Genomic DNA, 24,944 nt, shown 5'->3' on the forward strand with positions numbered 1-24,944 from the left:
TGGATTAAATTTCCCCACCGCAGCCGGCCTGTGTGGATCCACGCTGGGCCGCTTGCGGGGATTGGGGAGGCGGGGGGAGAGAATCGAGCGGACGGTAGTTGGAACGGGTCAGACAGACTGTCTTCGCAATTCCATCTGTGACTTTGCTTGTGCTACCTGCTTTAACAGAGACGTGGTGTCCGCCCTGTCACGTTGCCAAGATGAAAAATCTAAAATAGGAGCCAATTCGAGGGTAGATGTGGTCTGAGAAGTCACGAAGGTCGTGGGTAGAATCAGACCCTGGTCTATTACCACAAACACATGTGAACATTTACTGTTTACCGACTACGGTACAGTGCGGTAAATTAAAACTCACTAAGTTATTAGAATATCTAAATAAATAGTGCAAAAAAAAGAGAACAAAATCGTGTTCAGAAATGTGATGGCGGAGGGGAAGAAGCTGTTCCTGAATCATTTGAGGGTGCACGCTCCCTGATGGTGGTAATGAGAGGAGGGGATGTCCTCAGCGCTGAGTGAGGGTCCTTCATGATAGACGGCGCCTTCTTGAGGCATCCCGGTGTAAGTACAGAGGGGGCTTTGTTTTCCTGGAGGGGCCGCGGGCCATCTCTCCTGGGCTGACCGGGCGGGGAGTGAATGTTTGGTATTTGGGGGGGGAATGGGTTGCCTGTGACCCCCGTGGGCTAAAGGCGGGTTTATGCCATCAGAGCTGCAGGTCTCTGGTAGTTGTCCTTCCTCCTGCCGTTTAAAAATCTCACTTTGTTTCGCCTCTCCACCTGGTGTGTCAAGTGCATCTCCGGAGGCTGTTAAAGGCGCTCTCTCCACCTTTCATTCGCCAAGCTTGTCCGGCGAAGCGGTCAGAACTCACTGCCCAAGGTCGGAACCTCCCCTGGCTGTTACAGATCGGGAGCTAGCCCCCGCCTGTACTCTCCTCCCGAGCCTTTCTAACATCAGTAAATCCTGGCATTCGGTTTTAGAACATTACAGCACAGTACGGGCCCTTCAGCCCACCAAGTTTTAACCTACTCCAAGACCCATCTAATTCTCTTCTGCTCAACCCTCCGGTTTTCTTTCATCCATGTGCCTATCTTTAGAGTTTCTTAAATGTCCCTAATGTCTCTACCGCCATCCCTGGATCCACTTTCTGTGTAAGGTTATACCCCAGTCTCTTTATGCCCCCTGATGCCATTTCCACCCTGGGATAAAAGTCTCTGATCAAAGCCTCTCATCATCTTGGACACCTCCATCAAGTCGCCTCTCCATCTCCTTCACTCCGAAGAGTGAAGCCCCAGCTCACTCAATCTTTCTTCATGAGACACGCCAGGTACTGCAGATGCAGGAAATCTAGAGCAGTACACACAATGTGGTGGAGAAGCTTCGGCAGGTCAGGCAGGCATGTGTGGGAATAAACAGTCGATGTTTTGGGCCCGAAACATCAATGGGATGTTAATACAAATCCATAGATACCACCTAACCTGCTGAGCTCCTCCTGCACATTGTGCATAGACTTGCCCTCTAATCCAGGCAGCATCCTGGCAAATCCCCTCTACACCCTCTCTAAACCTTCCTACGTGCTTCCTTTCATTATTGTTAGTGTGCAGCAGTTCCTGGCTCCTTGCAACAGTGATAAGATTTTAAAATACTTTGTTGGCAGTGAGGTGGTTTGGGGATCCAAGGATTGAGAAAGGTGTTATTGAGATGCAAGTCTCGTTTCAGAATTAAATGCAGTTTCATAACACTTTACAGTGGCACAACATTTTATTATTATTTAAGATAAACGTGTTCTAGGGAGTTGTCGTAGGTTGCAGTGGGACATGGACAGGATGCAGAGCTGAGCTGAGATGAGGCAGGTGGAGTTCAGCCTGGAAAAGTGGGAAGTGATTCAGTGTGGAAGGTCAAATTTGAAGACAGAATACAGGGTTAAGGGCAGTGTGGAGGAACAGATGGATCTGGAAGTCGATGTCCATGGGTCCCTCAAAGTTGCTGTGCGAATCGATAGGGTTGTTAAGAAGGTGTGTGGTGTATTGGCCTTCGTTAGTTGAGCGACTGAGCTGCGGGATAGCGTCGCAGCTCCATAAAGCTCTGGTTAGCCCAGTCTTGGAATTTTGTGTTCAGTTCTGATCACCTTGTCAAAGGAAGGACGAGGAAGCAAGCGGGGAAAAAAAACATGGGAGTCGGTCAAACATTAAACCCACCATCAACAACCCCCAAAACTCCCTCCCTCTGCAAAAAGAGGAACAGGACCATTGACCCTCGGAAAACAACTCCTCCCCTGCACAAGATAACAAACAGAACACCCTCCCCTCACACAGCAATATGGAATAGGAACAGGTGATTTAAAAAAACACGGAATGTAAAATAAATAAAAGTCCCCAATAATCCAATCCACAAATGCAGAATCACGATACCTTCCTGCAATATCACCAACATTCATCAAAAGCGAGGGACACCACGCGAGACGGAGGCCTACCCGCCTGCCACAGCGAGCCACACAGCGATAGGCCGCCCACTGACTCCTTTCCGGCAGTGATCAAAAGGAAGGCTGTTGGTGCTGAACTCTCGCTAGCCTTCTGCTGTCGCCTCGATGTCTCAATCTTCCCTGTCGCTTTTATTGGTGATTAACGGACGCTTTAATCAGTGACATAGAAACGAACATCAGATCGCGCACCATCTCGAAGTTTTTTGCATCAAAGCCACCCGAGTATGTGCTCACTTCCCGGAATCTTCTCACAGACAGCAAAGTGCTGGATCACAAAATCAACCTTCAAACTGTAAATCGTAGGCTCCAACAGTCCCAGAAGCACATTTAAGGTGAAAAATAGACGGACAATAAGTAAAGAAGACATTTTTGTGGGCTGTCTGGAAGATGCCAATTAAGGGAGCGCTGTATACTTGCACTATCCTGACCAGACTCGCTGGAGATTTGCAGAATGGTGGGGGGGGGGTGGGGGAATCTCATTGAAATCTATCAAACATTGATACACTGGACATTGAGAGGATGTTTCCCACCATGGGGGGAGTCCAGGACAAGACAGCACAGCCTCGAATACAAGAACACCCTTTTAGATGAAGAGGAATTTCTTTAACGGAGGGTGATGAATCTGTGGAACTTGTCGCCACGTCATTGAATACATTTAAAACAGAAGTTGGTAGGTTCTCGATTAGTAAGGGTGTCAGAGGTTACGGAGAGAAGGCAGGAGAATGGGGTTGAGCGAGATAATAAATCAGCCATGATAGAATGGTGGAGCAGACTCCTATTTCTGCTCCTAGGTCTTGTGGTCTTACAATTTTAAGGTGATTGGAGGAAAATATAGGGGGGATGTCAGAGCTAGTGTTTTTACACAGTGGTGGGTGCGTGGAGTTCATTGCCAGGTAGAGGCAGATACATCACAGACTCTCAGATAAGCCCATAGTTGATAGAAAATGGAATGGAAGGGTGAGATTGATCGAATAGGTTAAAGGGAAGGGTCTGGGCTGTGCTGTTCTGTTCCATGTTCTAACAATAACGGTGAGGACACACCAGACCGAAGATGCGGGAATCGGGGTGAAAACCAAGCTGCTGAAGCATCTCAGCAGCACAGCCGTGAGATGTCCTGAAATGTTTGAAGTTTGAAGTAAATTTATTATCAAAGTACGTACGTGTCACGATATACAACCCCGAGATTCGTTTTCTTGTGGGCATTCACAATTAGTACAAGAAGCACAGCAGGATCAATGAAAGACCGCATGCAACAAGATGGACAACAGCCAATGAGCCAAAAGAACAAGAAACTGCAGATACAAAAAGCAAGAGGGAAAAAATAAATAATAATAGTAATAAATATTGAGATGAAGAGTCCTTGAGAGTGAGTCCAGTTCAGAGGAAACAGTTCAGTAAAGTTATCCCTTTCTGGTTCAAGATCCTGACTGTTCCTGAACCTGGTGGTGTTAGTCCCGAGGTTCCTGTACTTTCTTCCTGATAGCAGTAGCAAGAAGAGAGCATGACCTGGATGGTGGGGACCCTTCATAATGAATGCTGCTTTCCTGTGACGGCGTTGGGTGTATTTGTGTGCTCGATGGTGGGGAGGGCTTTACCTTTGATGGACTGAGCCATATCCACTACTTTATTTAGGCATTTCCAAACAAGGGCTTCTGTACCATGCCATGATGCAACCAGTCAATATATCCTCCACCACTCACCTATAAAAGTTTGTCCGTTTTAGATGACATGCCCAATCTTGCCAACTTCTAAGAAACGAGAGGCTCTGCTGTGCCTTCTTTGTCATGGTATTTGTGTGCTGGACCCAGGACAGATCCTTTGAAATAATAACGGAAAGGAATTTAAAGTTGCTGACCCTGTCTACCTCTGATCCCCGATGAGGACTGACTCCTGGGCCTCTGGTTTCCCCCTCCTGAAGTGAATAGTCATCTTCTTGGTCTTGTTGACACTGAGTGAGAAGTTCTTTTTTGGCACCGCCCAGTCAGATTTTCAACCCCCTGGACCATCCCTCTTTCACCACAGACGCTGCCTGGCCTGCTGATTTCCTCCAGCAGTTTTCTGTTTGTTTGTATGAACGAATTGTGAGATGGGTTTTGGCAACAGTGGCTGAAGGATGAATGTGCCCATAGCCCCTGTTTATCTGAGCATTTGAATGTCACACAGGCATCTCGGGGAGCTGTCGGACTGGAACTTTTTGAGCTGTGCAAGGAGAGGCCAAGAGCTGGGTCTTCAGCAGAGAGATTAGGAGAGGGCTTCCAGTGCTCAGGACCCTAGCTGCTGCCTGTGATACAGCCCTTGTGTCGGTGTCTGGTATACAAAGGCCGAGGCAGGAGGAAGGGAGATTGTTCAGGAGATAATGAGGTTGGAGTTAAATCATGGAGCCAGGAAGGGGCCAGACTGAATGAGTGAAAGTCAGGGTAAGAAGTGTAAAATATAAGCCTTGTTTAGCAGGGTCAGTGTAGGTTGGTGTCCCTGGGAGGGGTGGGTGGACCAAGTTGGAACAAGCAGTGCTTGGACCGGGAGTCCGGGGGAAATAGACCGTTTTTACCTCAGCGTCAAGACAATAATAGAGCCATTCGCAGTCAGTGCCACTCTATAACAGTAATGGGACAATTCTACAGATCACCGTGGTAACAACCGGGCTTTGGGCTGTTTCGGTGAATTGTGCAGCAAAGCATAAGCACTTGCCGAAAATCCAGAGCAACACACAAAATACTGGAGGAGCTCAGCATCTATGGAGAGGAGTAAACAGTCGACGTTTCGGGCCAAGGCGCTTCAGGAGGGCTGCTGAAAAGCGGTAGAGACTAGGACCAACCTAGTACCAAACCTGTGGATTTGAAAAGAAATAGATTATTGAGTATGAAACCTCTTACTCTCTGTAAAGTTGTGTTGCTGCGTGTGGACCCAGGAGACATTTCTCACCTCCCAGGAGCCTTTGCAGGCTTCCCTCATGAGTCATGAACTGTGGAAAAAAAAACTTGTTTTTATTTTCTGGTTTTTGAGGCGTAATTTGCTCGGGTGCCAGTGGCAGGTGAGGTTATGGAGTGGCGGGTGAACGGGGGTAGGAGAAGGGCCACGGAGAACTGTGTGTGTTGGGGATGTGGGGAGGGGTGTAGTGGGTTTTCAGGAGAGTGAGGTTAAGGAGGAAGACGTGAGAGATGGGGTCTGGAGTGGGGGGAGTGGGTTAAGAAGTGGGGTGTGTGTGGGATTTGACAACCGGGAAGGTAGGTTATATTGGGGGAACAAGGATCCCGAGCATTTTTGTCTGATTTCCATTCTCGGCCTCAGTTCTGTTTCATTGTTGACCCGCAGGAGATCCCTGCCCACACAAACCCTGGGTCTAGCGAGTGGTTCTCTCCACTGATCCCAGCACTTGGCCGCTCTCCTATACTGTATGATTGTAGACCTGCATCCAGGGGTGACAGTGGAAACGGGAACGGTCAAATTTGAGATCAAGGCGAGGGTTTCTATTGAGCGGGAACCTTTGGTTTGGCCCACGTCCTCCTGATGGTCCCACTTCACCCCATCCTGCGCCATTCCATGTCACCCAGACCTGTTCCGTCTGTCCGACAGGGATAGGAGTGAATTCTCTGAGCCTGTAGCACCTTCCCAACTCTAATTCGCCTGCTTCCCTGGACTCTTACATTGTTTCAATGCCCTGTGGCTTGTCCGTGCTTCTCTGAGCAACATCACATTTACCAGAACTCAGTGCCCATCTCCTGGACTGTTCTCACTGTTGTGTGTAAATGGGCCACAGTGTCCTGATTGTACTTCCCTGGGATCTGTAATCGTTCGGATAATGAAAATTGAAATTGGCACGTTGAAAAAGCACACACACTTAGCCAGCGGGAGATTAAGTGATTGATGCAGAAATCGATCAGCAGTGCCTCGGGGCTGAGCCATCACTTTTGCACTTGAACCAGTGAAATGGTGAAAACCACAGGGAACTGAGCAAGAGCCTTGGCAATCGTTTAGTGTGTTACTGTGCGGTCAGGAATAACTTCCTGCGCGGTCAGGAATAGCACCTGCTGTGCTGGTTAGTCCAACATCTCCTTTCTTCAGCTCTGATCTAATGGAGCTGGAGCTGTTTAGAACATCGGACATGAATAAACCATTTGGCCCTTTGACTGTGCTGCACTGTACACCCTAATCGTAGCTGACTACCTTGGCACCATTTTCCCTCAATATCCAGAAACCTGGTCTGAACAAGCGTGAAGACCAAGCCTCCACACAGCTCTTTGGAGCAGGGCATTCAAGCTCAAGTTCGTTGTACACATACAACCAAACGAAACAACGTTCCTCTGGACCACAGTGCACCCACACACCATATATCACACACAGTACATAAACCAAAAGTATTATCCTATACATAAGTTAATAAAATATAATTCAAAGTGCATGTATTAAAGTGCAGGAAAGGTAAAAAGTGAACAGCTCACTGTCCTAATGATGAGACCTTGGTGGCGATAGGATATTCCTTGGCCTCACAGCCTGAGGGAAGAAGCTGTTACCCAGTCTGGCAGTCCGAGTCCTGATGCCTCTGTACCTCCTTCCTGATGGTAGTGGGTCAAAGAGATTGTGGGATGGGGGCTTTGGGCCCCCGCCCTTTGCCTGCAACGCTGCTGGTAAATGTCACAAATTCAGGGAGTGGAGGAAGAGGCCTGTGATTTTTAAAAGTCCTCTGTAGGGTCTAGATGCTGGAGATCCACCGTGCTCTTCTGCTCAGTCTGAAATTGACCATCCCTTATTTTACAGCTGTGACTGTAAGTCCGCTTCTCCTCTTTCAGGGGAAGCCAAGTTCAAGGTCAGTTTGTTGTCATTCAACTGTACACATGCATACTGCCGAAAGAAACAACGTTCCTCTGGACCAAGGTGTACAACACAGTACATGTAATTCACGCACATAACACATAAAGTAATATAACCACAAATAATAAGCATTTACTATGCATTAAAAAGTGAACAGTTTAATGCTTCATACTTGATGAGAGCAGGGTGGTGGCAGCGAGTTCAGTAGTTTTGTGGCCTGAGAGAAGAAGCTGTTTCCCATCTTAACAGTTCTTGCCCTAACACTACAGTACCTCCTGCCTGATGGTAGAGGGTCAAAGAGATTGTTGGACGGATGGGTGGTATCACTGACAATGCTAAGGGCCCTGTGTATGTTGCGCTCCATATAAATATACCCCCTTCCCCTGTGTCCAGCCTATTGTTTCAATGAGATCTCCTCTTGTCCTTCTGTACTCCAAAGAATAACATCCAGTCTACCTAATCTGCACACCAAACCTGCTAGCCTAGTGAATCTTCTCTACTCTCAATGGCAATTCTATCCTTTTTAAAAATAAAAACTGTACACAATACTCCAGGTGCGATCTCACCAACAATTGCATCTTATACAAGTACAATAAGGAATGTTCACTCCTGCACTCAAATCCTCCTATAATAGTACTAATTGCCTTCCCGATAATTTGCTGAACCTTTGTGTCAGCTTCCAGTGTCTTTTGTATAAGGACACCTGGTCCTTTTGAAAATCAATGTTATCTAATCTCTTGTTGTTTTTAAAAACATCCAGCTTTTCTGTTTAGCATGCCAAATTGGATGTTCATATTTTTCCATCTACCATGTTCCTGCCCGTGCACTCAGTGTCCCAATTCCCGCTTGAAACCTCTTTACATAAGCAGAGTAGATTATCAGTAAATCTAGAAATACAGCATTTGGACTTCTGGGCCCAGTTACTGATCTAGATGGTGAATAGTGGGAACCAAGCACCAGTTCCCATGGTACTCGATCAGCACAGCTTGCCAGCCTGAGATAGATTCTGCCATTTTCCCTGATTTATACCGTGTTATTTTATTAATAGTTATGTTGTTGGGTATTTTATTTTCTGCAGATTTTCAAATGCAGTAAGTGTCCCTTTAATTATATTATACAGTCAGGTATTTCGTCTTTTTTTCCCGTTTCAAATAAAACTTAAGTTAGGTTTGTTGCATTAGCCAATAGGATTTGGCCTGGGAACATTAAAGAGCGAATGGGGTAATTGATTTTTCTAGAAGAGAGCAGAAGTTTTGAGAGTGCAGGAGAAAGAGGAAAGAATGGAGATGGATAACAAACATGAGTGAAGGACATGGTGAAACACTCAGAAATAAACTTGAAAGGACAGATACAGATGTCAGAAAACCCTGCTCCTGACTTTGGTCTCACAGAGAACATGCAGATAATTTTTAGTTAGCTAGTTAGCACTCGACCTTGGAGAAAGGTGGACACCTTGGCCTTGGGTGTTGTGTGGACATTATTTATGCTTCACTTGAACTAGTTCTTCAGTGCAGAACTGTCTTGGTACCATGAGCAAGTGAAGTGAAGCAAACTGGATTGATTCTGTGACATGATTGCATACTCATTATAGACTTGTGACATTAGTCACAAATGATGGGCCCTCTTTTTGTCTGTTATAGCTTAAAATATTTTGTCAATACAAATTCCAATCTAAGTTTTTACTGGTTGAGTTGACTTACTGCTTCTTGACAAATAGTAGATTTCCATGGGTTGTCGGTATTTATACAAGTGATAACCTTACTTTCCCTTAAAGGAACATTCAAACTTTTATGTTTTTGTGTTTACCTGAGTCGTATTGACCCTAGATGTGTTTATTTATTGTAGCTACCTGGACTATACCTCATCCCACCCTGTTACTTGTAAAATGCCATCCCCTTCTCTCAATTCCTCCGTCTCCGCTGCATCTGCTGTCAAGATGAGGCTTTTCATTCTAGAACCAAGGAGATGTCCTCTTTTTTCAAAGGGGCTTCCCTTCCTCCACCATCAACACTGCCCTCAACCGCATCTTTTCCATTTCGCACATGTCTGTTCTTACCTCATCCTCCCACACCCTACCAGAGATAGGGTTCCTCTTGTCCCCACCAGCCCCTGCGTCCAGCACACAATTCTCTGAAACTTTCGCCACCTCCAACGGGATCCCACCACCAAGGACATCTTTCCCTCCAACCCACTTTCAGTTTTTTGCAGGGATCGCTCCCTATGCGACTCCCTGTCCACTCGTCCCTCCCCACTGATCTCCCTCTGAGCCGGACCAGTAGCACACCTGCCCCCACACCTCCTCCCTCACTAGCCTTCAGGGCCCTAAACAGTCCTTCCAGGTGAGACAACACTTAACCTGTGAGTCTGTTGGAGTCATTTACTGTGTTCGGTGTTCCCTTTCTGGCCTCCTGTGACCACTTCGCCGAGCATCTACGCTCTGTCTGCCAGAACAAACGAGATCTCCCAGTGGCCACCCATTTTATTTTCACTTCCCATTCCTATATGTCCCATCCATGGTCTCCTGCACCTTTGTGATGAGGCTACATTCAGGCTGGAGGAACAACACTTTGTATTGCGTCCGGGTAGCCTCCAACCTGTTGGCATGAATGTGGATTTCTCAAACTTCCAGTAATGCTCCCCAACCCCCCCCCCCTTCACCATTTCCCAACCCCTTGCCCACCCATCACCTCCCTCTGGTGTCCTCCCCCCTTTTTCTTTCTTCCATGGCCTTTTGTCTCCTTCATCAATCTACTTCCTAACTCTTTGCTTCAACCCTCCCCCTCCCAGTTTCACTTATTATGACCTTGTGGTTCTCTCTCCCCTCCCCCCCCCATCTTTAAAATCTACTCCTCAGCTTTTTTCCTCCAGTTCTGCTAAAGGGTTTCAGCACAAAACATCAACTGTACTTTTTTTCCCATAGGCACTGCCTGACCTGCTGAGTTCCTTCAGCATTTTGGGTGTGTTGCTCAGATTTCCAGCATCTACAGATGTTCCCTTGTGTTTTTCTTTGGAAATTGTCTTTTCATTGTTATTCCCCATGCATTGTAATGTTGATGTTAGGTTGATTTCACAGTATTAGCTAACTCATTATGAGTCTACTATGAGATTGTTACACCTCTTTGTTTTCTGTCTCTTCACACAATGCCTATCCCATTTTTCAACCAGAGGTGCTGACATACATTAGGTAGTAAATCAAGGCAACTGGACTTGCCATGTTGCCTAGAAGCCATTTCACCATTCATCCAAGAGGCTTCTTCAGTTCTGATGCATGGTTTGTAGTTCTTTGATTTATAAACTCTGTGAGTCGTTTAAAGATATAGCAATCACATGAGGGTCATTAAGAGTTGTAGCCGTAATGAGAGGGCCATTAGTCTTATCTTTGCATCCCTGAACAGAGGAGGTGGGGTACAACACCACCTATCATTACTTATAACGCATTCGTAAAGAATGTATCCCAGTGCCTGCACAACAGATCCCACCTACATTCCTGCAAAGACTAATAATCCTCTCATTACCTCTACGACTCTTAACAACTCTCACGTGATTGCTCAAACATGAGGAAATCCACAGATGCTGGAAATTCAAACAACACACACAAAATGCTGGTGGAACGCAGCAGGCCAAGCAGCATCTATAGGAAGAAGCACTATCGACTGTACTTCCAGTAAATGCTGCCTAGCCTGCTGCGTTCCACCAGCATTTTGTGTGTGTTGTTTGAATTTCCAGCATCTGCCGACTTCCTCATATTTACTCCCCGTGATTGAGTTGGTTTCCTCTGGATACTCTGGTTTTAGCCCACGTTCCAAGGATGTACGGGTTAGTAGGGTTAATTGGTCACGTCGGCAGAATTGTGAAATGTGGGCTCATTTGGGGGGAAGAGCTTGTTACATGCTGTATCTCTCAATAAAGTAAAGCAGGGATTGGTTGGCCCTGTGCCTGCTGTGTCATTCAATAGGATCATGGCTATTATATAAAGGCATCTCGGAGAGAAGCCATTTTGCTTTACTGATCGGGGAAAAGAGGCTAGACTGCGCAGGCGTGTGAAGTAGAGCGCCAAAGGTTTGGGAAAAAAAGACCGCCATATACAGTGGTCATCGTCAGAGTGGACTGACTCAGAGTGGGATGGCTTTGGCTCAGCGGGCTTCAGGCAGAGGCGAGGGTAGGTCCCTGGTAAGTTTTGTTTTGTTTAGAGCAGGGGTCAGCAACCTTTACCACTGAAAGAGCCACTTGGACCAGTTTCCCACAGAAAAGAAAACACTGGGAGCCGCAAAACCAGTTTGACATTTAAAATGAAATAACACTGCATACAACGTTTTGTTTTGCCTTTATGCTATGTATAAACAAACTATAATGTGTTGCATTTATGAAATTGATGAACTCCTGCAGAGAAAACGAAATTACATTTCTGCATGCAACAAAAACATTTTGAACTCCGAAAAAAAGACGTTTGGTTGAAGGTTACTTTTAAGTAAAATACTCAATGTCTATTTGAGTCCTTCTTGTATTTATGAAAAACGCCAAACTTAAATTGTCCGCCAGCAGCAAACCAAAAATAACGTCAGCCAGTTGTCAACCTGAAAAATAAAAGGACTATTTCACTGAACAATGAAAACATATGAATATACGTAAAATAATAGGCAATTAAAATATTTATCATACTTGTTCAGGTTGACTCTCACCTGACAATGCAGTCGTATTCAGTAGGGATGGATCGATGCTTAGGGGAGTGACCGGGAAGGATAATGTGTTTTTTTCCTCTCTGAACTCACAGAAGCATTTCCCAAACGATGTTTGCATTGCGATGATTGCAGAATGAAAATACTCCGAATTTATCATGTCGTGACCTTGTTTGAACTCTCTCAAATTGGGGAAGTGAGACAATGTGCCTTTCTGTAAATCTCTGGCAAGCAACGTCAACTTGCGCTCGAATGCCAAAACATCCTCCAACATGTGCAGGGCTGTACGTCCTTACCCTGTTGAAGAGCTGTGTTCAGCCATGTCTACCATGAAGTGTAGCTTTTCCAACCACTCTGGCTGTTCCAGCTCAGGAAAGTTGAGCCCTTTGCTGCCCAGGAAAGTTTTCACTTCTTCCAGACACGCGACAAAGCGTTTCAGCACCTCCCCTCTGGACAGCCAGCGATAAAAACACGTTGTAGCGGTGTGCCACACGCAGTCAGTAAACTGCAGTCAAAGATAGCTTTATTCGAACTAAACAGCCTTGCTTTTAAGCCTCCCTCAACCCGCCCCCCCCCATGGGCGCGGATGCTGCAAAAGACACGTACTCACAAACTCCCGTAGGCTATCTCCCTTAGACTGAACGCTGGCTAATTGTGAGCCGGTTCGGATGTGTCAGGAAATGGGTCGCCACAACGTCTTATTTAGATTGTACAAGATCACCATAATCTTCAAATTTAGATTTACATTTCAAAAACTAACAAACCAACATAAAATACATTTTAATTAAATACTGACCATGTAGCGGTGTGCTACACGCAGCGCTAAAATTATGACACGGAGTCGGTAACTGCAGTCGAAGGAAAAAACTTTATTCGAAAACTTCAGCCTCACTTTTAAGCCTCCCTCAACCTGCCCCCCCTGGCGCAGAGGCTCCAAAGCTCTGTGCTCGCAAACCCCCGTAGGCTATCTAATTGTGAGTCGGTTCGGATGTGCCAGGAAAAGGGTCGCCACAACCAATTATTTCCCAAAGCAACAGGGAGCCGCAGCACAGACGTAAAAGAGCCACATGTGGCTCTGGAGCCGCGGGTTGCCAACCCCCGGTTTAGAGAGAATGCAAGGCAGGATGTTGGAATGCTCCTCTTGCAGGATGTGGGAAGTCAGGGAGACCACGACACCTACAGGAAGTGCATCCAGCTGCAGCTCCTAACAAACCACGTTAGGGAACTGGAGCAGGAGCTGGATGACCTCCGGATCATTCGGGAGAATGAGGAGTTTATAGATGGTAGCAGCAGGGAGGCAGTTACACCAAAGGAGCAACGCACAGGTAATTGGGTTACCGTCAGGTAAAGGGAAAGGACAGGCAGAGCAGGGTTCTCCTGTGGCCATTCCCCTCAACAACAAGTATATCGATTTGGATACTGTTGGAGGAGATGACTTACCTGGGACAAGCTGCAGAAGCCGGATCTTCAGTGCAGAAGGGAGGGGGGAAGAAGAGGAGAGCAGTAGTGATAGGGGACTCGATAGTTAGAGGTACAGACAGGAGGTTCTGTGGCCGTGACAGAGACTCCCGGATGGTTTGTTGCCTCCTGGGTGCCAGGGTCAGGGATGTCTCTGATAGCGTGCACAGCATTCTGAAGTTAGAGGGTGAGCAGCCAGATGTCATGGTACACATCGGTACCAATGACGTAGGAAGAAAGAGTGAGGAGGTCCTGAAGAGTGAGTATAGAGAGCTACACACGAACTACAAGGGGACCAATATCCTTGCAGGGAGGTTTGTTATTGCTATTGGTGGGGGTGGGGTTTAAACTAAATTAGCAGGGGGATGGGAACCAGAGTGACAAAGTAGATAGAGTGGGGTTGAAAATAAATGATATTAAAGGTTCATGCAAAGTCACAAATATAAAGGTTGTGTGTGGTGGTAATAATCTTCTGAGGTGTGTCTATTTCAATGCGAGGAATATTGTGGGGAAGGCTGACGAGCTGAGGGCGTGGATTGACACGTGGAATTATGACATTGTAGCCATTAGTGAAACTTGGCTACAGGAGGGGCAGGACTGGCAGCTTAATGTTCCAGAGTTCTGATGTTTCAGACGTGATGGAGGCAGAGGGATGACGGGTGGTGGGGGGGGGGGGGGTGCATTGCTAGTCAGGGAAAATGTTACAGCAGTGCTCAGGCAGGACAGATTGGAGGGCTTGTCTACCGAGGCCATATGGGTGGAGCTGAGAAACAGGAAAGGTATGATCACATTAATGGGGTTACATTATAGACCAGCCAATAGTCAGCGAGAATTGGGGGAGCAAATCTGCAGAGAGATAGCAGACAACTGCAGGAAACATAAAGTTGTGATAGTAGGGGATTTTACTTTTCCACATATTGATTGGGACTCCCATACTGTTAAAGGTCTAGACAGGTTAGAGTTTGTAAAATGCGTTCAGGAAAGTTTTCTAAATCTATATATAGAGGTACCGACTAGAGAGGATGCAATATTAGGAAACGAGTTAGGACAGGTGACGGAAGTGTGTGTAGGGGAACTCTTTGTTTCCGGTGATCATAACACCATTAGTTTCAACTTGGTCATGGATAAAGATAGATCTGGTCCTTGGATTGAGGTTCTAAATTGGAAAAAGGCCAAATTTGAAGAAATGAGAAAGGATCTAAAAAGTGTGGATTGGGACAGGTTGTTCTCTGGCAAGGAATTTGTTGGTAAGTGGGAGACCTTCAAAGGAGAAATTTTGAGAGTGCAGAGTTCATATGTTCCTGTCAGGATTAAAGGCAAAGTGAATAAGAATAAGGAACCTTGGTTCTTGAGGGATATTGGAACTCTGATAAAGAAGAAGAAGGAGATGTATGACATGTATAGGAAATGGGGAACAAATAAGGTACTTGAAGAGTATAAAAAGTGAAAAGAATACTTAAGAAAGAAATCAGGAGGGCTAAAAGAAGACATGAGGTAGCTTTGGCAGTCAACGTGAAGGATAATCCAAAGAGCTTCTACAGGTATATTAAGAGCAAAAGGATAGTAAGGGATAAAATTGCTCCTCTTGAAGATCAGAGTGGTCGACTATGTATGGAACCAAAAGAAATGAGGGAGATCTTAAATGGGTTTTTTGCGTCTGTATTTACTAAGGAAACTAGCATGGAGTCAATGGAAATGAGGCATACAGGTAGTGAGGTCATGGAACCTATACAGATTGAAGAGGAGGAGGTGCTTGCTACCTTGAGGCAAATCAGAGTAAATAAATCCCCAGGACCTGACAGGGTATTCCCTCGGACCTTGAAGGAGACTAGTGTTGAAATTGCAGGGGCCCTGGCAGATATATTTAAAATGCTGGTATCTACAGGTGAGGTGCTGGAGGATTGGAGGATAGCTCATGTTGTTCTGTTGTTTAAAAAAGGCTCTAAAAGTAATCCGGGAAATTATAGACTGGTAAGCTTGACGTCAGTAGTAGGTAAATTATTGGCAGGAGTACTAAGAGATAGGATCTACAAGTATTTGGATAGACAGGGTCTTATTAGGGAGAGTCAACACGGCTTTGTGCGTGTTGAACAAATCTATTAGGGTTTTTCAAGGAGGTTACCAGGAAAGTGGATGAAGGGAAGGCAGTGGATGTTGACTACATGGACTTCAGTAAGGCCTTTGACAAGGTCCCACATAGGAGGTTAGTTAGGAAGATTCAGTTGCTAGGTATACATGGAGAGGTAGTAAATTGGATTAGATCTTGGCTCAATGGGAGAAGTCAGAGAGTGGTAGTGGAGGATTGCTTCTCTGAGTGGAGGCCTGTGACTAGTGGTGTGCTACAGGGATCAGTGCTGGGCCCATTGTTATTTGTCATCTATATCAATGATCTGGATGATAATGTGGTAAATTGGATCAGCAAATTTGCTGATGATACAAAGATTGGATGTGTAGTGGACAGTGAGGAAGGTTTTCAAAGCTTGCAGAGGGATTTGGACCAGCTGGAAAAATGGGCTGAAAAATGGCAGATGGAGTTTAATACAGATAAGTGTGAGGTATTGCACTTTGGAAGGAAAAACCAAGGTAGAACATACAGGGTAAATGGTAGGACACTGAGGAATGCAGTAGAACAGAGGGATCTGGGAATACAGATACAAAATTCCCTAAAAGTGGCGTCACAGGTAGATAGGGTTGTAAAGAGAGCTTTTGGTACGTTGGCCTTTATAAATCAAAGTATTGAGTATAAGAGTTGGAATGTTATGGAGAGGTTGTATAAGACATTGGTGAGGCCAAATTTGGAGTATTGTGTGCAGCTTTGGTCACCAAATTACAGGAAGGATATTAATAAGGTTGAAAGAGTGCAGGGAAGGTTTACAAGGATGTTGCTGGGACTTGAGAAACTGAGTTACTGAGAAAGGTTGAATAGGTTAGGACTTTATTCCCTGGAGCGTAGGAGAATGAGGGGTGATTTGATAGAGGTGTATAAAATTATGATGGGTATAGACAGAGTGAATGCAAGCAGGCTTTTTCCACTGAGGCTAGGGGAGAAAAAAACCAGGGGACATGAGTTAAGGGTGAAGGGGGGAAAGTTTAAAGGGAACATTGGGGGGGGTTGCTTCTTCACACAGAGTGGTGGGAGTGTGGAATGAGCTGCCAGATGAAGTGGTAAATGCAGGCTCACTTTTAACACTTAACAAAAACTTGGACAGGTACACGGATGAGAGGTGTATGGAGGGATATTATCCATGTGCAGGTCAGTGGGACTAGGCAGAAAAATGGTTCAGCACAGCCAAGAAGGGCCAAAAGGCCTGTTTCTGTGCTGTAATGTTCGATGTTTCTAATATGACCAGCGTATGTCATGAGATTTGTTAACTTAGCAGCAGCAGTACAATGCAACACATGATAAGTATAGTTTAAAAAAAAGAATTACAGTAAATCTGTAAGTAGATACATTAAATAGTTAAGTTTAAAAAGTAGTACAGAAACAGAAATAAGTACAAATAAAGTAGTGAGGTCATGTTCATGGGTTCAATGTCCATTTAGAAATCGGATGACAAGAGGGGAAGAAGTTCTTCCTGAATTACTGAGTTCGTGCCTTCAGGCTTCTTTACCTCCTTCCTGACAGTAACACTGAGAAGAGAGCATGCCCTGGGTGGTGGGGATCCTTAATGATGGATGCCACCTTCCTAAGTCACTGCTCCTTGAAGGTGACTTGGATGCTATGGAGGCTGGTACCCAAGATGGAACAGAGTAATTTTAAAACTTTCTGCAACTTACTTTGATCCTGTGCAATAGCATCCCCACCCCCAATACCAGACGTGATGCAGTTAGTCACGGTATATCCATAGAAGATTTAGAGTGCTTTAGTTGACAAAACACTCTGATCTTCTACCTCCTGCAGTTTCCTGCACTAAGCCCACATCCCTTCATCCCTTAATATCTTAAAAATCTATATCAATCTCTTTGTTGAATGTTTTGTTAGCATTTAGCATAGCTTCCTTGTTTCCAGCCTCTGTTCCTCCAGAATTCAGATCCCAGCTGAAGTGTTGTGGCCTGTTCTGAGCACCATACATAGAGGTTAACTGGAAACTCCTCATTTCTGGTCCTCCAGAGCCACTGTGGGGTTTAGGATCTGACAGAGATGGCTAGAAGCACGAAGGTTGACAGACTATGCACTGGTTAAAGGATCAATAACCAAAAGAGGCTGGCAGAACAGATTAGGCCAATGTAGGAAAAATGATATGCAGCAATCTATTGTAATGCGGTGTCGAGAGCTGGTGGAAGCAGATTCAAAGGGCAATTGCATAATAAATTGAATAAAAGATTGTTAGGGCTGTGGGGGAAGAACAAAGGAATAATTTTTAGTGAAGAATCCAGATTGGGTGCAATGAGCCAGAACCTTTCTTTCTCATTCCCCCTGTGGGAGAGGAATCGGTGAGAAAGGTGTTGTGGAAAACAGTTATTTAGTACAATTAAACTGGCGGTAAACTCAGGAGTGTGTACACTGGAGGATTTTTCTTTCTACTGAGCAGTGTCCTGCATCATCGTTATCTAGCCGAATGGTGAAAGGACAGTTTGCATTCTTTGTGGCAGGAACCGGGTTTCTTGACAAAGGGTCCTCAGCGATTTCTTTTCTCCATTCTAAAATCTGGATTGCACTTACAGCACTGAATTGGCTTTATGTCCCTATTCAAGGTGTCAAAGGCACATTTAATGTCAGAGAAATGTATACAATATACATCCTGAAATGCTTTTTCTTCACAAACATCCACAAAAAACAGGAGTGCCCCAAAGAATGAATGACAGCTAAATGTTAGAACCCCAAAGACCCGCCCAGCTCCTCTCCCTCTCGTGCGTAAGCTTCAGCAAGCATCGATCCTCCCTCCCCTCCACCAGCATCGGCACCCACCACCAACCACTCAAGCGTGCAGCAACGACACAGACTTGCAGTACCCCAAAGACTACTTGTTCACCCAGTATTTGACATACCACAGGCTCTCTCTCTCCCTAATAAGGGAGAAAGAGATGTCTCGGTTTCACTGTACTGAAAGCTATATAGAAGTCGACATCATAAATGAGTGGAGTGCTAATTTTAACTTTATTCCTGAAGAAGTGTGCACTCTGTCCAAAGTGTGCATTTCTTGTGCATTGACCATGTTTAGGATGGTTTGAGATGTATGAAATGCCTTGTTTATCAATTTGGTGTCCACTTGTGCCTGTCTCTGTCTCCCCTAGATTATATCTTTTAAGCTGAGTGCTTCTAAAATGGAAGCCTTTTGACACTTATGAGCTGATGAAGTGATTGCCTTATATTTTGCTTTCATGCAAGACTCTCCCCATCCACTGCATCATAGGGAAGCTGTTTAAAATGAAACATTCTGCTAATTTTGTTTTGTGCAGAAGAATATCCTTTGCAGAGGACCTGCCTGGTAGACAAGGCTGAGTCATTGCATTGAACTGGCTGCCAGGTAACCCTGGCAACAAGCATTTCCAAGATGGTGGCCATGTTAGTGGAGCACTGATGAGAGAGATGGGTGAGGATGGGGCACACCAACCTCCACGCTGCCACTGAATGAGACCTGTTCTCTGAGCCCATTGAGCACAAGTATTTCTTCCTGCTGGGAATATTTTTAAAGTTTTCACAGGACCTTTTTAGTTAGCATGCTCAAACCTTGGCAACTGAAGTTCAGTGCTAGGTGTCCATTGACACCAGTTGTTTGCCCATTGTGTATGGAAAAGCTGGATACACAGAGGGGAAAAGGAGGAATTTCTTTAGCCAAGGTGTGGTGAATCTGTGGAACTCATTGTCACAGATGGTTCTAGAGGCCAAATTATTGGGCATATTTAAAGTGGAAGTTATTGACTAGTAAGAGTATTAAAAGAAATGTTGTAAAGAAGGAAAATGGGTTGAGAGGGAAAATATATCAGCTGTAGAACAGACTTTTTTGGCTGAATGGCTCTTGTGTCTTAAGGAAAAGTCCAGAACCAAGAAAATGGGGGGCGGGGGGAGAATGATTGGGGAATATGCTTGAACGTTAATAAAGAACAGTGGGCCAAATGAATTGTTCAGATTGCTGAGACCCACAAAGTCACAGGGGAGGGTAGATGGTGCAGTTGCCTCAGGACTCTCACCACCAGGTTCAAGGACAGTTTCTACCCCTCAACCATCAGGCTCTATCTCACTTTGGGGTCACCTTATCTCGTTATTCATGCTCTTGTTATTTATTGCTATTTACTTATACTTCCATGTGCATTGATCCTGTCTACGGTTGCTGCTCTGTGGGTTTGCTGAGTACGCCTGCAGGAGTAAAGAATCTCAGGGTTGTATGTTTGTACCTTGATAATAAGTTTTTAAACTTTTGAATGTTGAGCGTGCTGACTCCACACAGACAGCACCGAAGGTTGCTCTCCGAAGCCTGGCTCTCTGGTGCAGTGAATGGGCAAGTGCTACCAGAGTGAGTTCACCAGAGCAGTGTGGCTACCTAACTTCAATATATCATTGCCTGGATACTGCTTTGGAAAAGGGTAGGAGGGGTGTGGGGGAGAGGAAGTGTGTTGGGGCGCTGACATGATCCATTTTGCACCAGCCCCCTTTGCTTTACCTCTTATTTATTTAGGCAAGCAGCGTCCGGAAAGAGGCCGGAGGCAGGGATGAAATGGAACTCACTGCCTTCCTGCATTAGACAATAGGTGCAGAAGTAGACCCTCGAGTCTGCACCGCCATTCTGAGATCATGGCTGATCATTCACTATCAATACCCAGTCCCTGCCTTGTCTCCATTGCAAGTTGTCTCTCAGTTACTTCCAAAACTTCAGTGTTCCTGATGGCAATTACTTTTTCAATTACTGAAATGAGTCATCGATAAATTTCATCTGGATGTGGGAATTGAGACTGTGCTGCAGTGAGGCTGTTTATGATTTTGCGGAGAAGTGCCGAGTTTGTTGGTGGGGCGAGGAGTGATCTGGAAGTGCCGGGGAGTTGGTGTGAATGCGCGGAGCCCTACACTTCGGGAGAAGTGGATCCGGTGAGTCTAGAGCTGAATGTGCCATAAGGCTCGAGTTGGGGTGGCACGGTAGAGTAGTGGTTAGCACAACGCTTTACAGTACTGGCGATCTGAGTTCAATTCCCGCCGCTGCCTGATTGGAGTTTGTACATTCTCCCCGTGACTGCGTGGGTTCCCTCTGGGGGTGCTCCAGTTTCCTCCCACAGTCCAAAGTTGTATTGGTTGGTAGGTTAATTGTTTATTGTAGGAGCTGGTAGGGCCTATTCCACACTGAATCTCAATAAATAGATCAGTCAATCAGTCACCATCTACCCAGACTTCCAGCTTCAAGACTCCAACTGGAAGAGATCAGATTATCAGCTATGGCTGTACTGAGATTTGTACAACATGGAAACGGGCCTTTGGCCTGACTCATCAATGCAAACAAGATTGTCCTGTTGAAAGTTCTCAACCTGAAAGGTTGACTCTCCATAGATGCTGCCTGACCTGCTGAGTTTGTAAATCTCGTGGGAGCAACGGACGTTGGGGGCGAGGGTGGAGTGCCATGGGAGGGGTGTGGGACAGGTGGCAGACGAGGAGTGTCAGGGCTCAGGGGTAGGAGCTGGTGCAGGTGCAGACACGCCCAGCCCTGAAACACCAGGCAAGGTCATTTGATTCTAAGCATTTGGTTTATTGATCATTACAAAATGTCTCTCTGGTGCGTCCCACTCCTTCCCCTCTCCCTTCCTCTTTTTCCAGACATGATTCCCCTCTCCCTGCCCCCTTCCCACTCTCATATCAGAATCAGGTTTATCATCACTCGCATATGCCATGAAATTTTTTTTTTGCAGCAGTAGTACAGTGCAATACATAAAATCACTACAGTACTGTGCACCCTAGTGCACAGTAAAATTCTATATATATAGAATTTTGCATGGAACTGCATGTTTTTTTCCCTTTCTCTCCCCCAAGAATATTAACAATAGCAAGTAAATAATGTTATCTGTAAACCATTTACAGAAGGTTTTGTGGGAATTGATCTGGTCTGGTTCTGTAATTTCCATGTAACTCATTTCTGAGCCAATAGCCATGGAGAGATGGATCACCACCAAGCCCCATCCTGTGAATCTGACCTTTCAAAGTTTCTAATTACCAGAACAGTTTCCAACCTGGAGTTAAATTGCTGGTGTGATTGGAACTTTCCAGTTTGAGTGTTAGAATTGGGCTCCAGGGAAATGCTCGAACAGTTGCCTAACTCGAGTTCTCGTAGGGCTGGTGGGTGCCAGTGTCTGAAGTACTGTGATTGTGACAGGTCAGTCTCTCTCCCTCACTTCCCATAATTAGTGTCCTGTGTTCACCTGATTCCGCTTCAGACGGTCTCCTGCTTCACCTTGAGGGTGTTGAGTCATCTGTGTAGTGAGAAAATGGAGGCATATTTGGGCCAAGTTCTCCTCCCTAAAGGACATTAGCAAACTAAATGATTTTTACAACAGTTTCTTTCTGGTTCTGTTTTTGTGGTCATGCCTAAAATCACCACAATTTTAATGTTGGCTTTATAAATTATTTTGAGCCAAGGGGTACTACAGATGCTGGAAGTCTTGAACAACATAGGAAAAATGCTGGAGGAAGTCAGCAGGATGTATAAAAGGGAATAAGCAGTTGATGTGTCAGACCAAGAACCTCCTTCAGGACGAAGGGTCCTGATTAAGAATCTCACCTCATTAGGAGTTTGAGGAGATTTGATCCGTCACTAAAAACATTCACAAATTTCTACAGATGTGCAATGGAGAGCATTCTAACTGGCTGTATCACAGTCTGCTATGGGGGCGGGAGTTGGTTTTGCTGCACAAATTGAAGTAAGTTGCAGAGAGTTGTAAACTCAGTCAGCTCCTTCATGGGCACTGTCCTCCGTAGTATCCAGGACATCTTCCAGGCATGATGCCTCATAAAGGCAGTGTCCATCATTAAGGACCCCCACCACCCAGGTCATGCCCTCTTCTCATTGCTACCATCAGGGAGAAGGTACAGAAACCTGAAGGCACACATTTAATGATTCGGGAACAGTTTCTTCCCCTCTGCCATCTAAATGGACATTGAACCCATGAAAATGACCTCACTACCTTTTTATTTCTATTTTGCACTACAAATTTAATTTGACTATTTTATGTACATACTTGCTGTAATTCACATTTATTTCTATTGTTCTGTATTGCAATGTGCTGCCACTGCACAGACAACAAATTTCACGACATATGCCAGCGATGTTAAACCTGACTCTGATTCAATCGTTTATTCCCCTCTGTAGACGCTGCCTGACTAACCGTGTTCCTCCAGTGTTTGTTGCTCAAGATTATCTTGGGATCTGAGCTGGCAATTTACAGGGTCACTAGACCCGTGACGTGGAAGGGAAGTGGGAAGGAATGAGGTGTTCACCTATGTCTGTGCTGGACTAGATGGATCAGCTGGTGTTTTGCTGCTCGTTAATTTGGTGTGTTTGTAACCGCTGAGGCACATCATCCATACGTTCTAACCGCTGACGGTGTGGGATTGTGTTCTACGAGGAGAGAGCACCAGCTGTGTAAAGGTGGGGGTGAATGTGTCAGAAAAGTGATAAAGGGGAAATACGAAGAGTTTATGAAATCATTTGTACATCACGTTTTACAAAACTCTTCTACTGATCTTTTTAATACAGTATGTGAGGCAATGCAGTCGTTGAAGAGATTAGCAGTCACCTCTGATTGGTGGGTTTTGAGTCACATGACATGGCCATCACTGCCAAGGCCAAGGGTTCTAGCTTATCTCAAGCTGTGCTGAGGAGGTGGTGGCTCAGCTGTTGCCTTGTGTCACTGCAGATATTTCCACAGTGCTGCTAAGGGGAAGATCATTGAATTCTGATCCAGCAGTAAGGAAGGAATGGCTGAAGTCCAAGTTTGCATGATGTGCAGTTTGATCTTGCGGTTGTTGCTGTTCTTCCCCTTCCGGGTTGTTGGATTGAGAGACACCATTGAGGAAACCTTGGTAACACCACAATGTTTAGTGCACACGCATTCGCGACACTCAGCTGGGGGAGTGAATGATTTAAGGTGCTGGATATACAGTAAACCGAATCATTTTTGAGGCCACTTTGCTGTATGTTAGTACTTGTAGTCCACAGTAACTGGACAGTGCCCTAATTTTCTACCTTTTGCCATTTTATTTTCATCAGTTATACCAAAGGGCTGGAGTGTTAATCCTGCTGTCCGATTGTACTGGTGTTTGTTGAGCCAGGTATTCGTGGGCCGACCTGAACTTCTTGTGTCAGAGAAGAATTATTTAAACCTGGAGGTTTTCCTATCATTTGAACCTCGAAGTTTATTGTTTTTTTTTCTCTCAGACCTTCCTTTGAGAGAGGAGAGGTGGGTGGATGTGGGGAAAGGCTGAGCCTGAATTGGATTCAGATTCATTTATTTATCACAGGAGCATCAAAACATAATGTGTTGTTTGTTTGAACATATCTGTAGGATGAGCGGGGGCAAGTTTCGCCACACGTCTCTAGCAGCATCATAGTGTGCACACCACGTTCAGTGGGACAACGTAAAAACAACTGCAAAACAAGTCCCTTCCCCCCCTCCCGCCACTCTCCCACCCACCCACCCACACAGACAGGCCTCCTGCTCCAGAAAGCGGATTTTAGCTGAACCACGCACCATAGGAATGCAGCCAGTAAGAGAACTAGAACCGTGGTTTTCCACAAACAATTCTATAACCGGGCATGTAGACCTCGATCCATTTATAAGCCAATGTGGACAAAATTCCAGATAATGCCCAGCGTTTGCCACGCAACCAGTCAGTGACCAGATGCCCTCCCTGCGTCACAGTGGAGTTTCCGTAATAATGACCAATCAACTGATTCCTAACTTTATAAAGGCCAAGCCTTTAGAGGACATGCCACAAGTGAAGAGTGCACTGGTGCTGTCTCCTCGTATGGTGACGAAAGGTTTGCAAACGGGTTGCCAAGATTGGTGAACAACTCAGCCCAGCCTTGGGAACGGCTGCTGGCCCCGGTATAATGCCTCGGCCTCAGAGCAGGGTGGAAGAAGGAACTTGGGGCAGGAGGTGAGTGTGTGGCTGCAGTGAAAGGGAGTTGGGACTGTGCAGAGAGACCACCACCATGAGGTGAATAGTGGGAGAACGAGAGAAGTTCTCTCTCCCTTTGGTGGCAATTCCCTTCTACTCCGGAGCCGTTGCTGATCACTTTAAAGCAATTTTCTGTTTTCCCAAATGTTTGGAAACCCTCCAAGTTAATGCAGTCTTCTTATTTCACATAGAAAATGACACAGGTTCATGTAACTAGTGAATGCCAGGCACATTAAACACTGATATAATTGCGTAGTAACAACAGGGTTAACAGATCAACTCTTTTAATTCAACACAAAATAGAACAATTGAATTGTAAAATGGCAAAAACAAAACAAATCAGTACGCAAGCCCCATCCTTCTTATCAGGAGTGTTCCCTGAAAAATAAAATTGATATGATAGACATAAAAACAGGTGTGTGACTAA

At 45.4% G+C, this 24,944-nt stretch overlaps 1 protein-coding gene across 4 annotated transcripts in view; it reads left to right on the top strand.

Moving 5' to 3' along the window:
• LOC132407480 (endophilin-B2-like) overlaps positions 1 to 24,944 on the top strand; it is a 111,071-nt gene that overhangs the window by 1,010 nt on the left and 85,117 nt on the right. The window lies entirely within an intron of this gene.

This window comes from Hypanus sabinus, chromosome 18 (assembly GCF_030144855.1).
Source record: "Hypanus sabinus isolate sHypSab1 chromosome 18, sHypSab1.hap1, whole genome shotgun sequence".
NCBI classification, from domain to species: domain Eukaryota; kingdom Metazoa; phylum Chordata; class Chondrichthyes; order Myliobatiformes; family Dasyatidae; genus Hypanus; species Hypanus sabinus.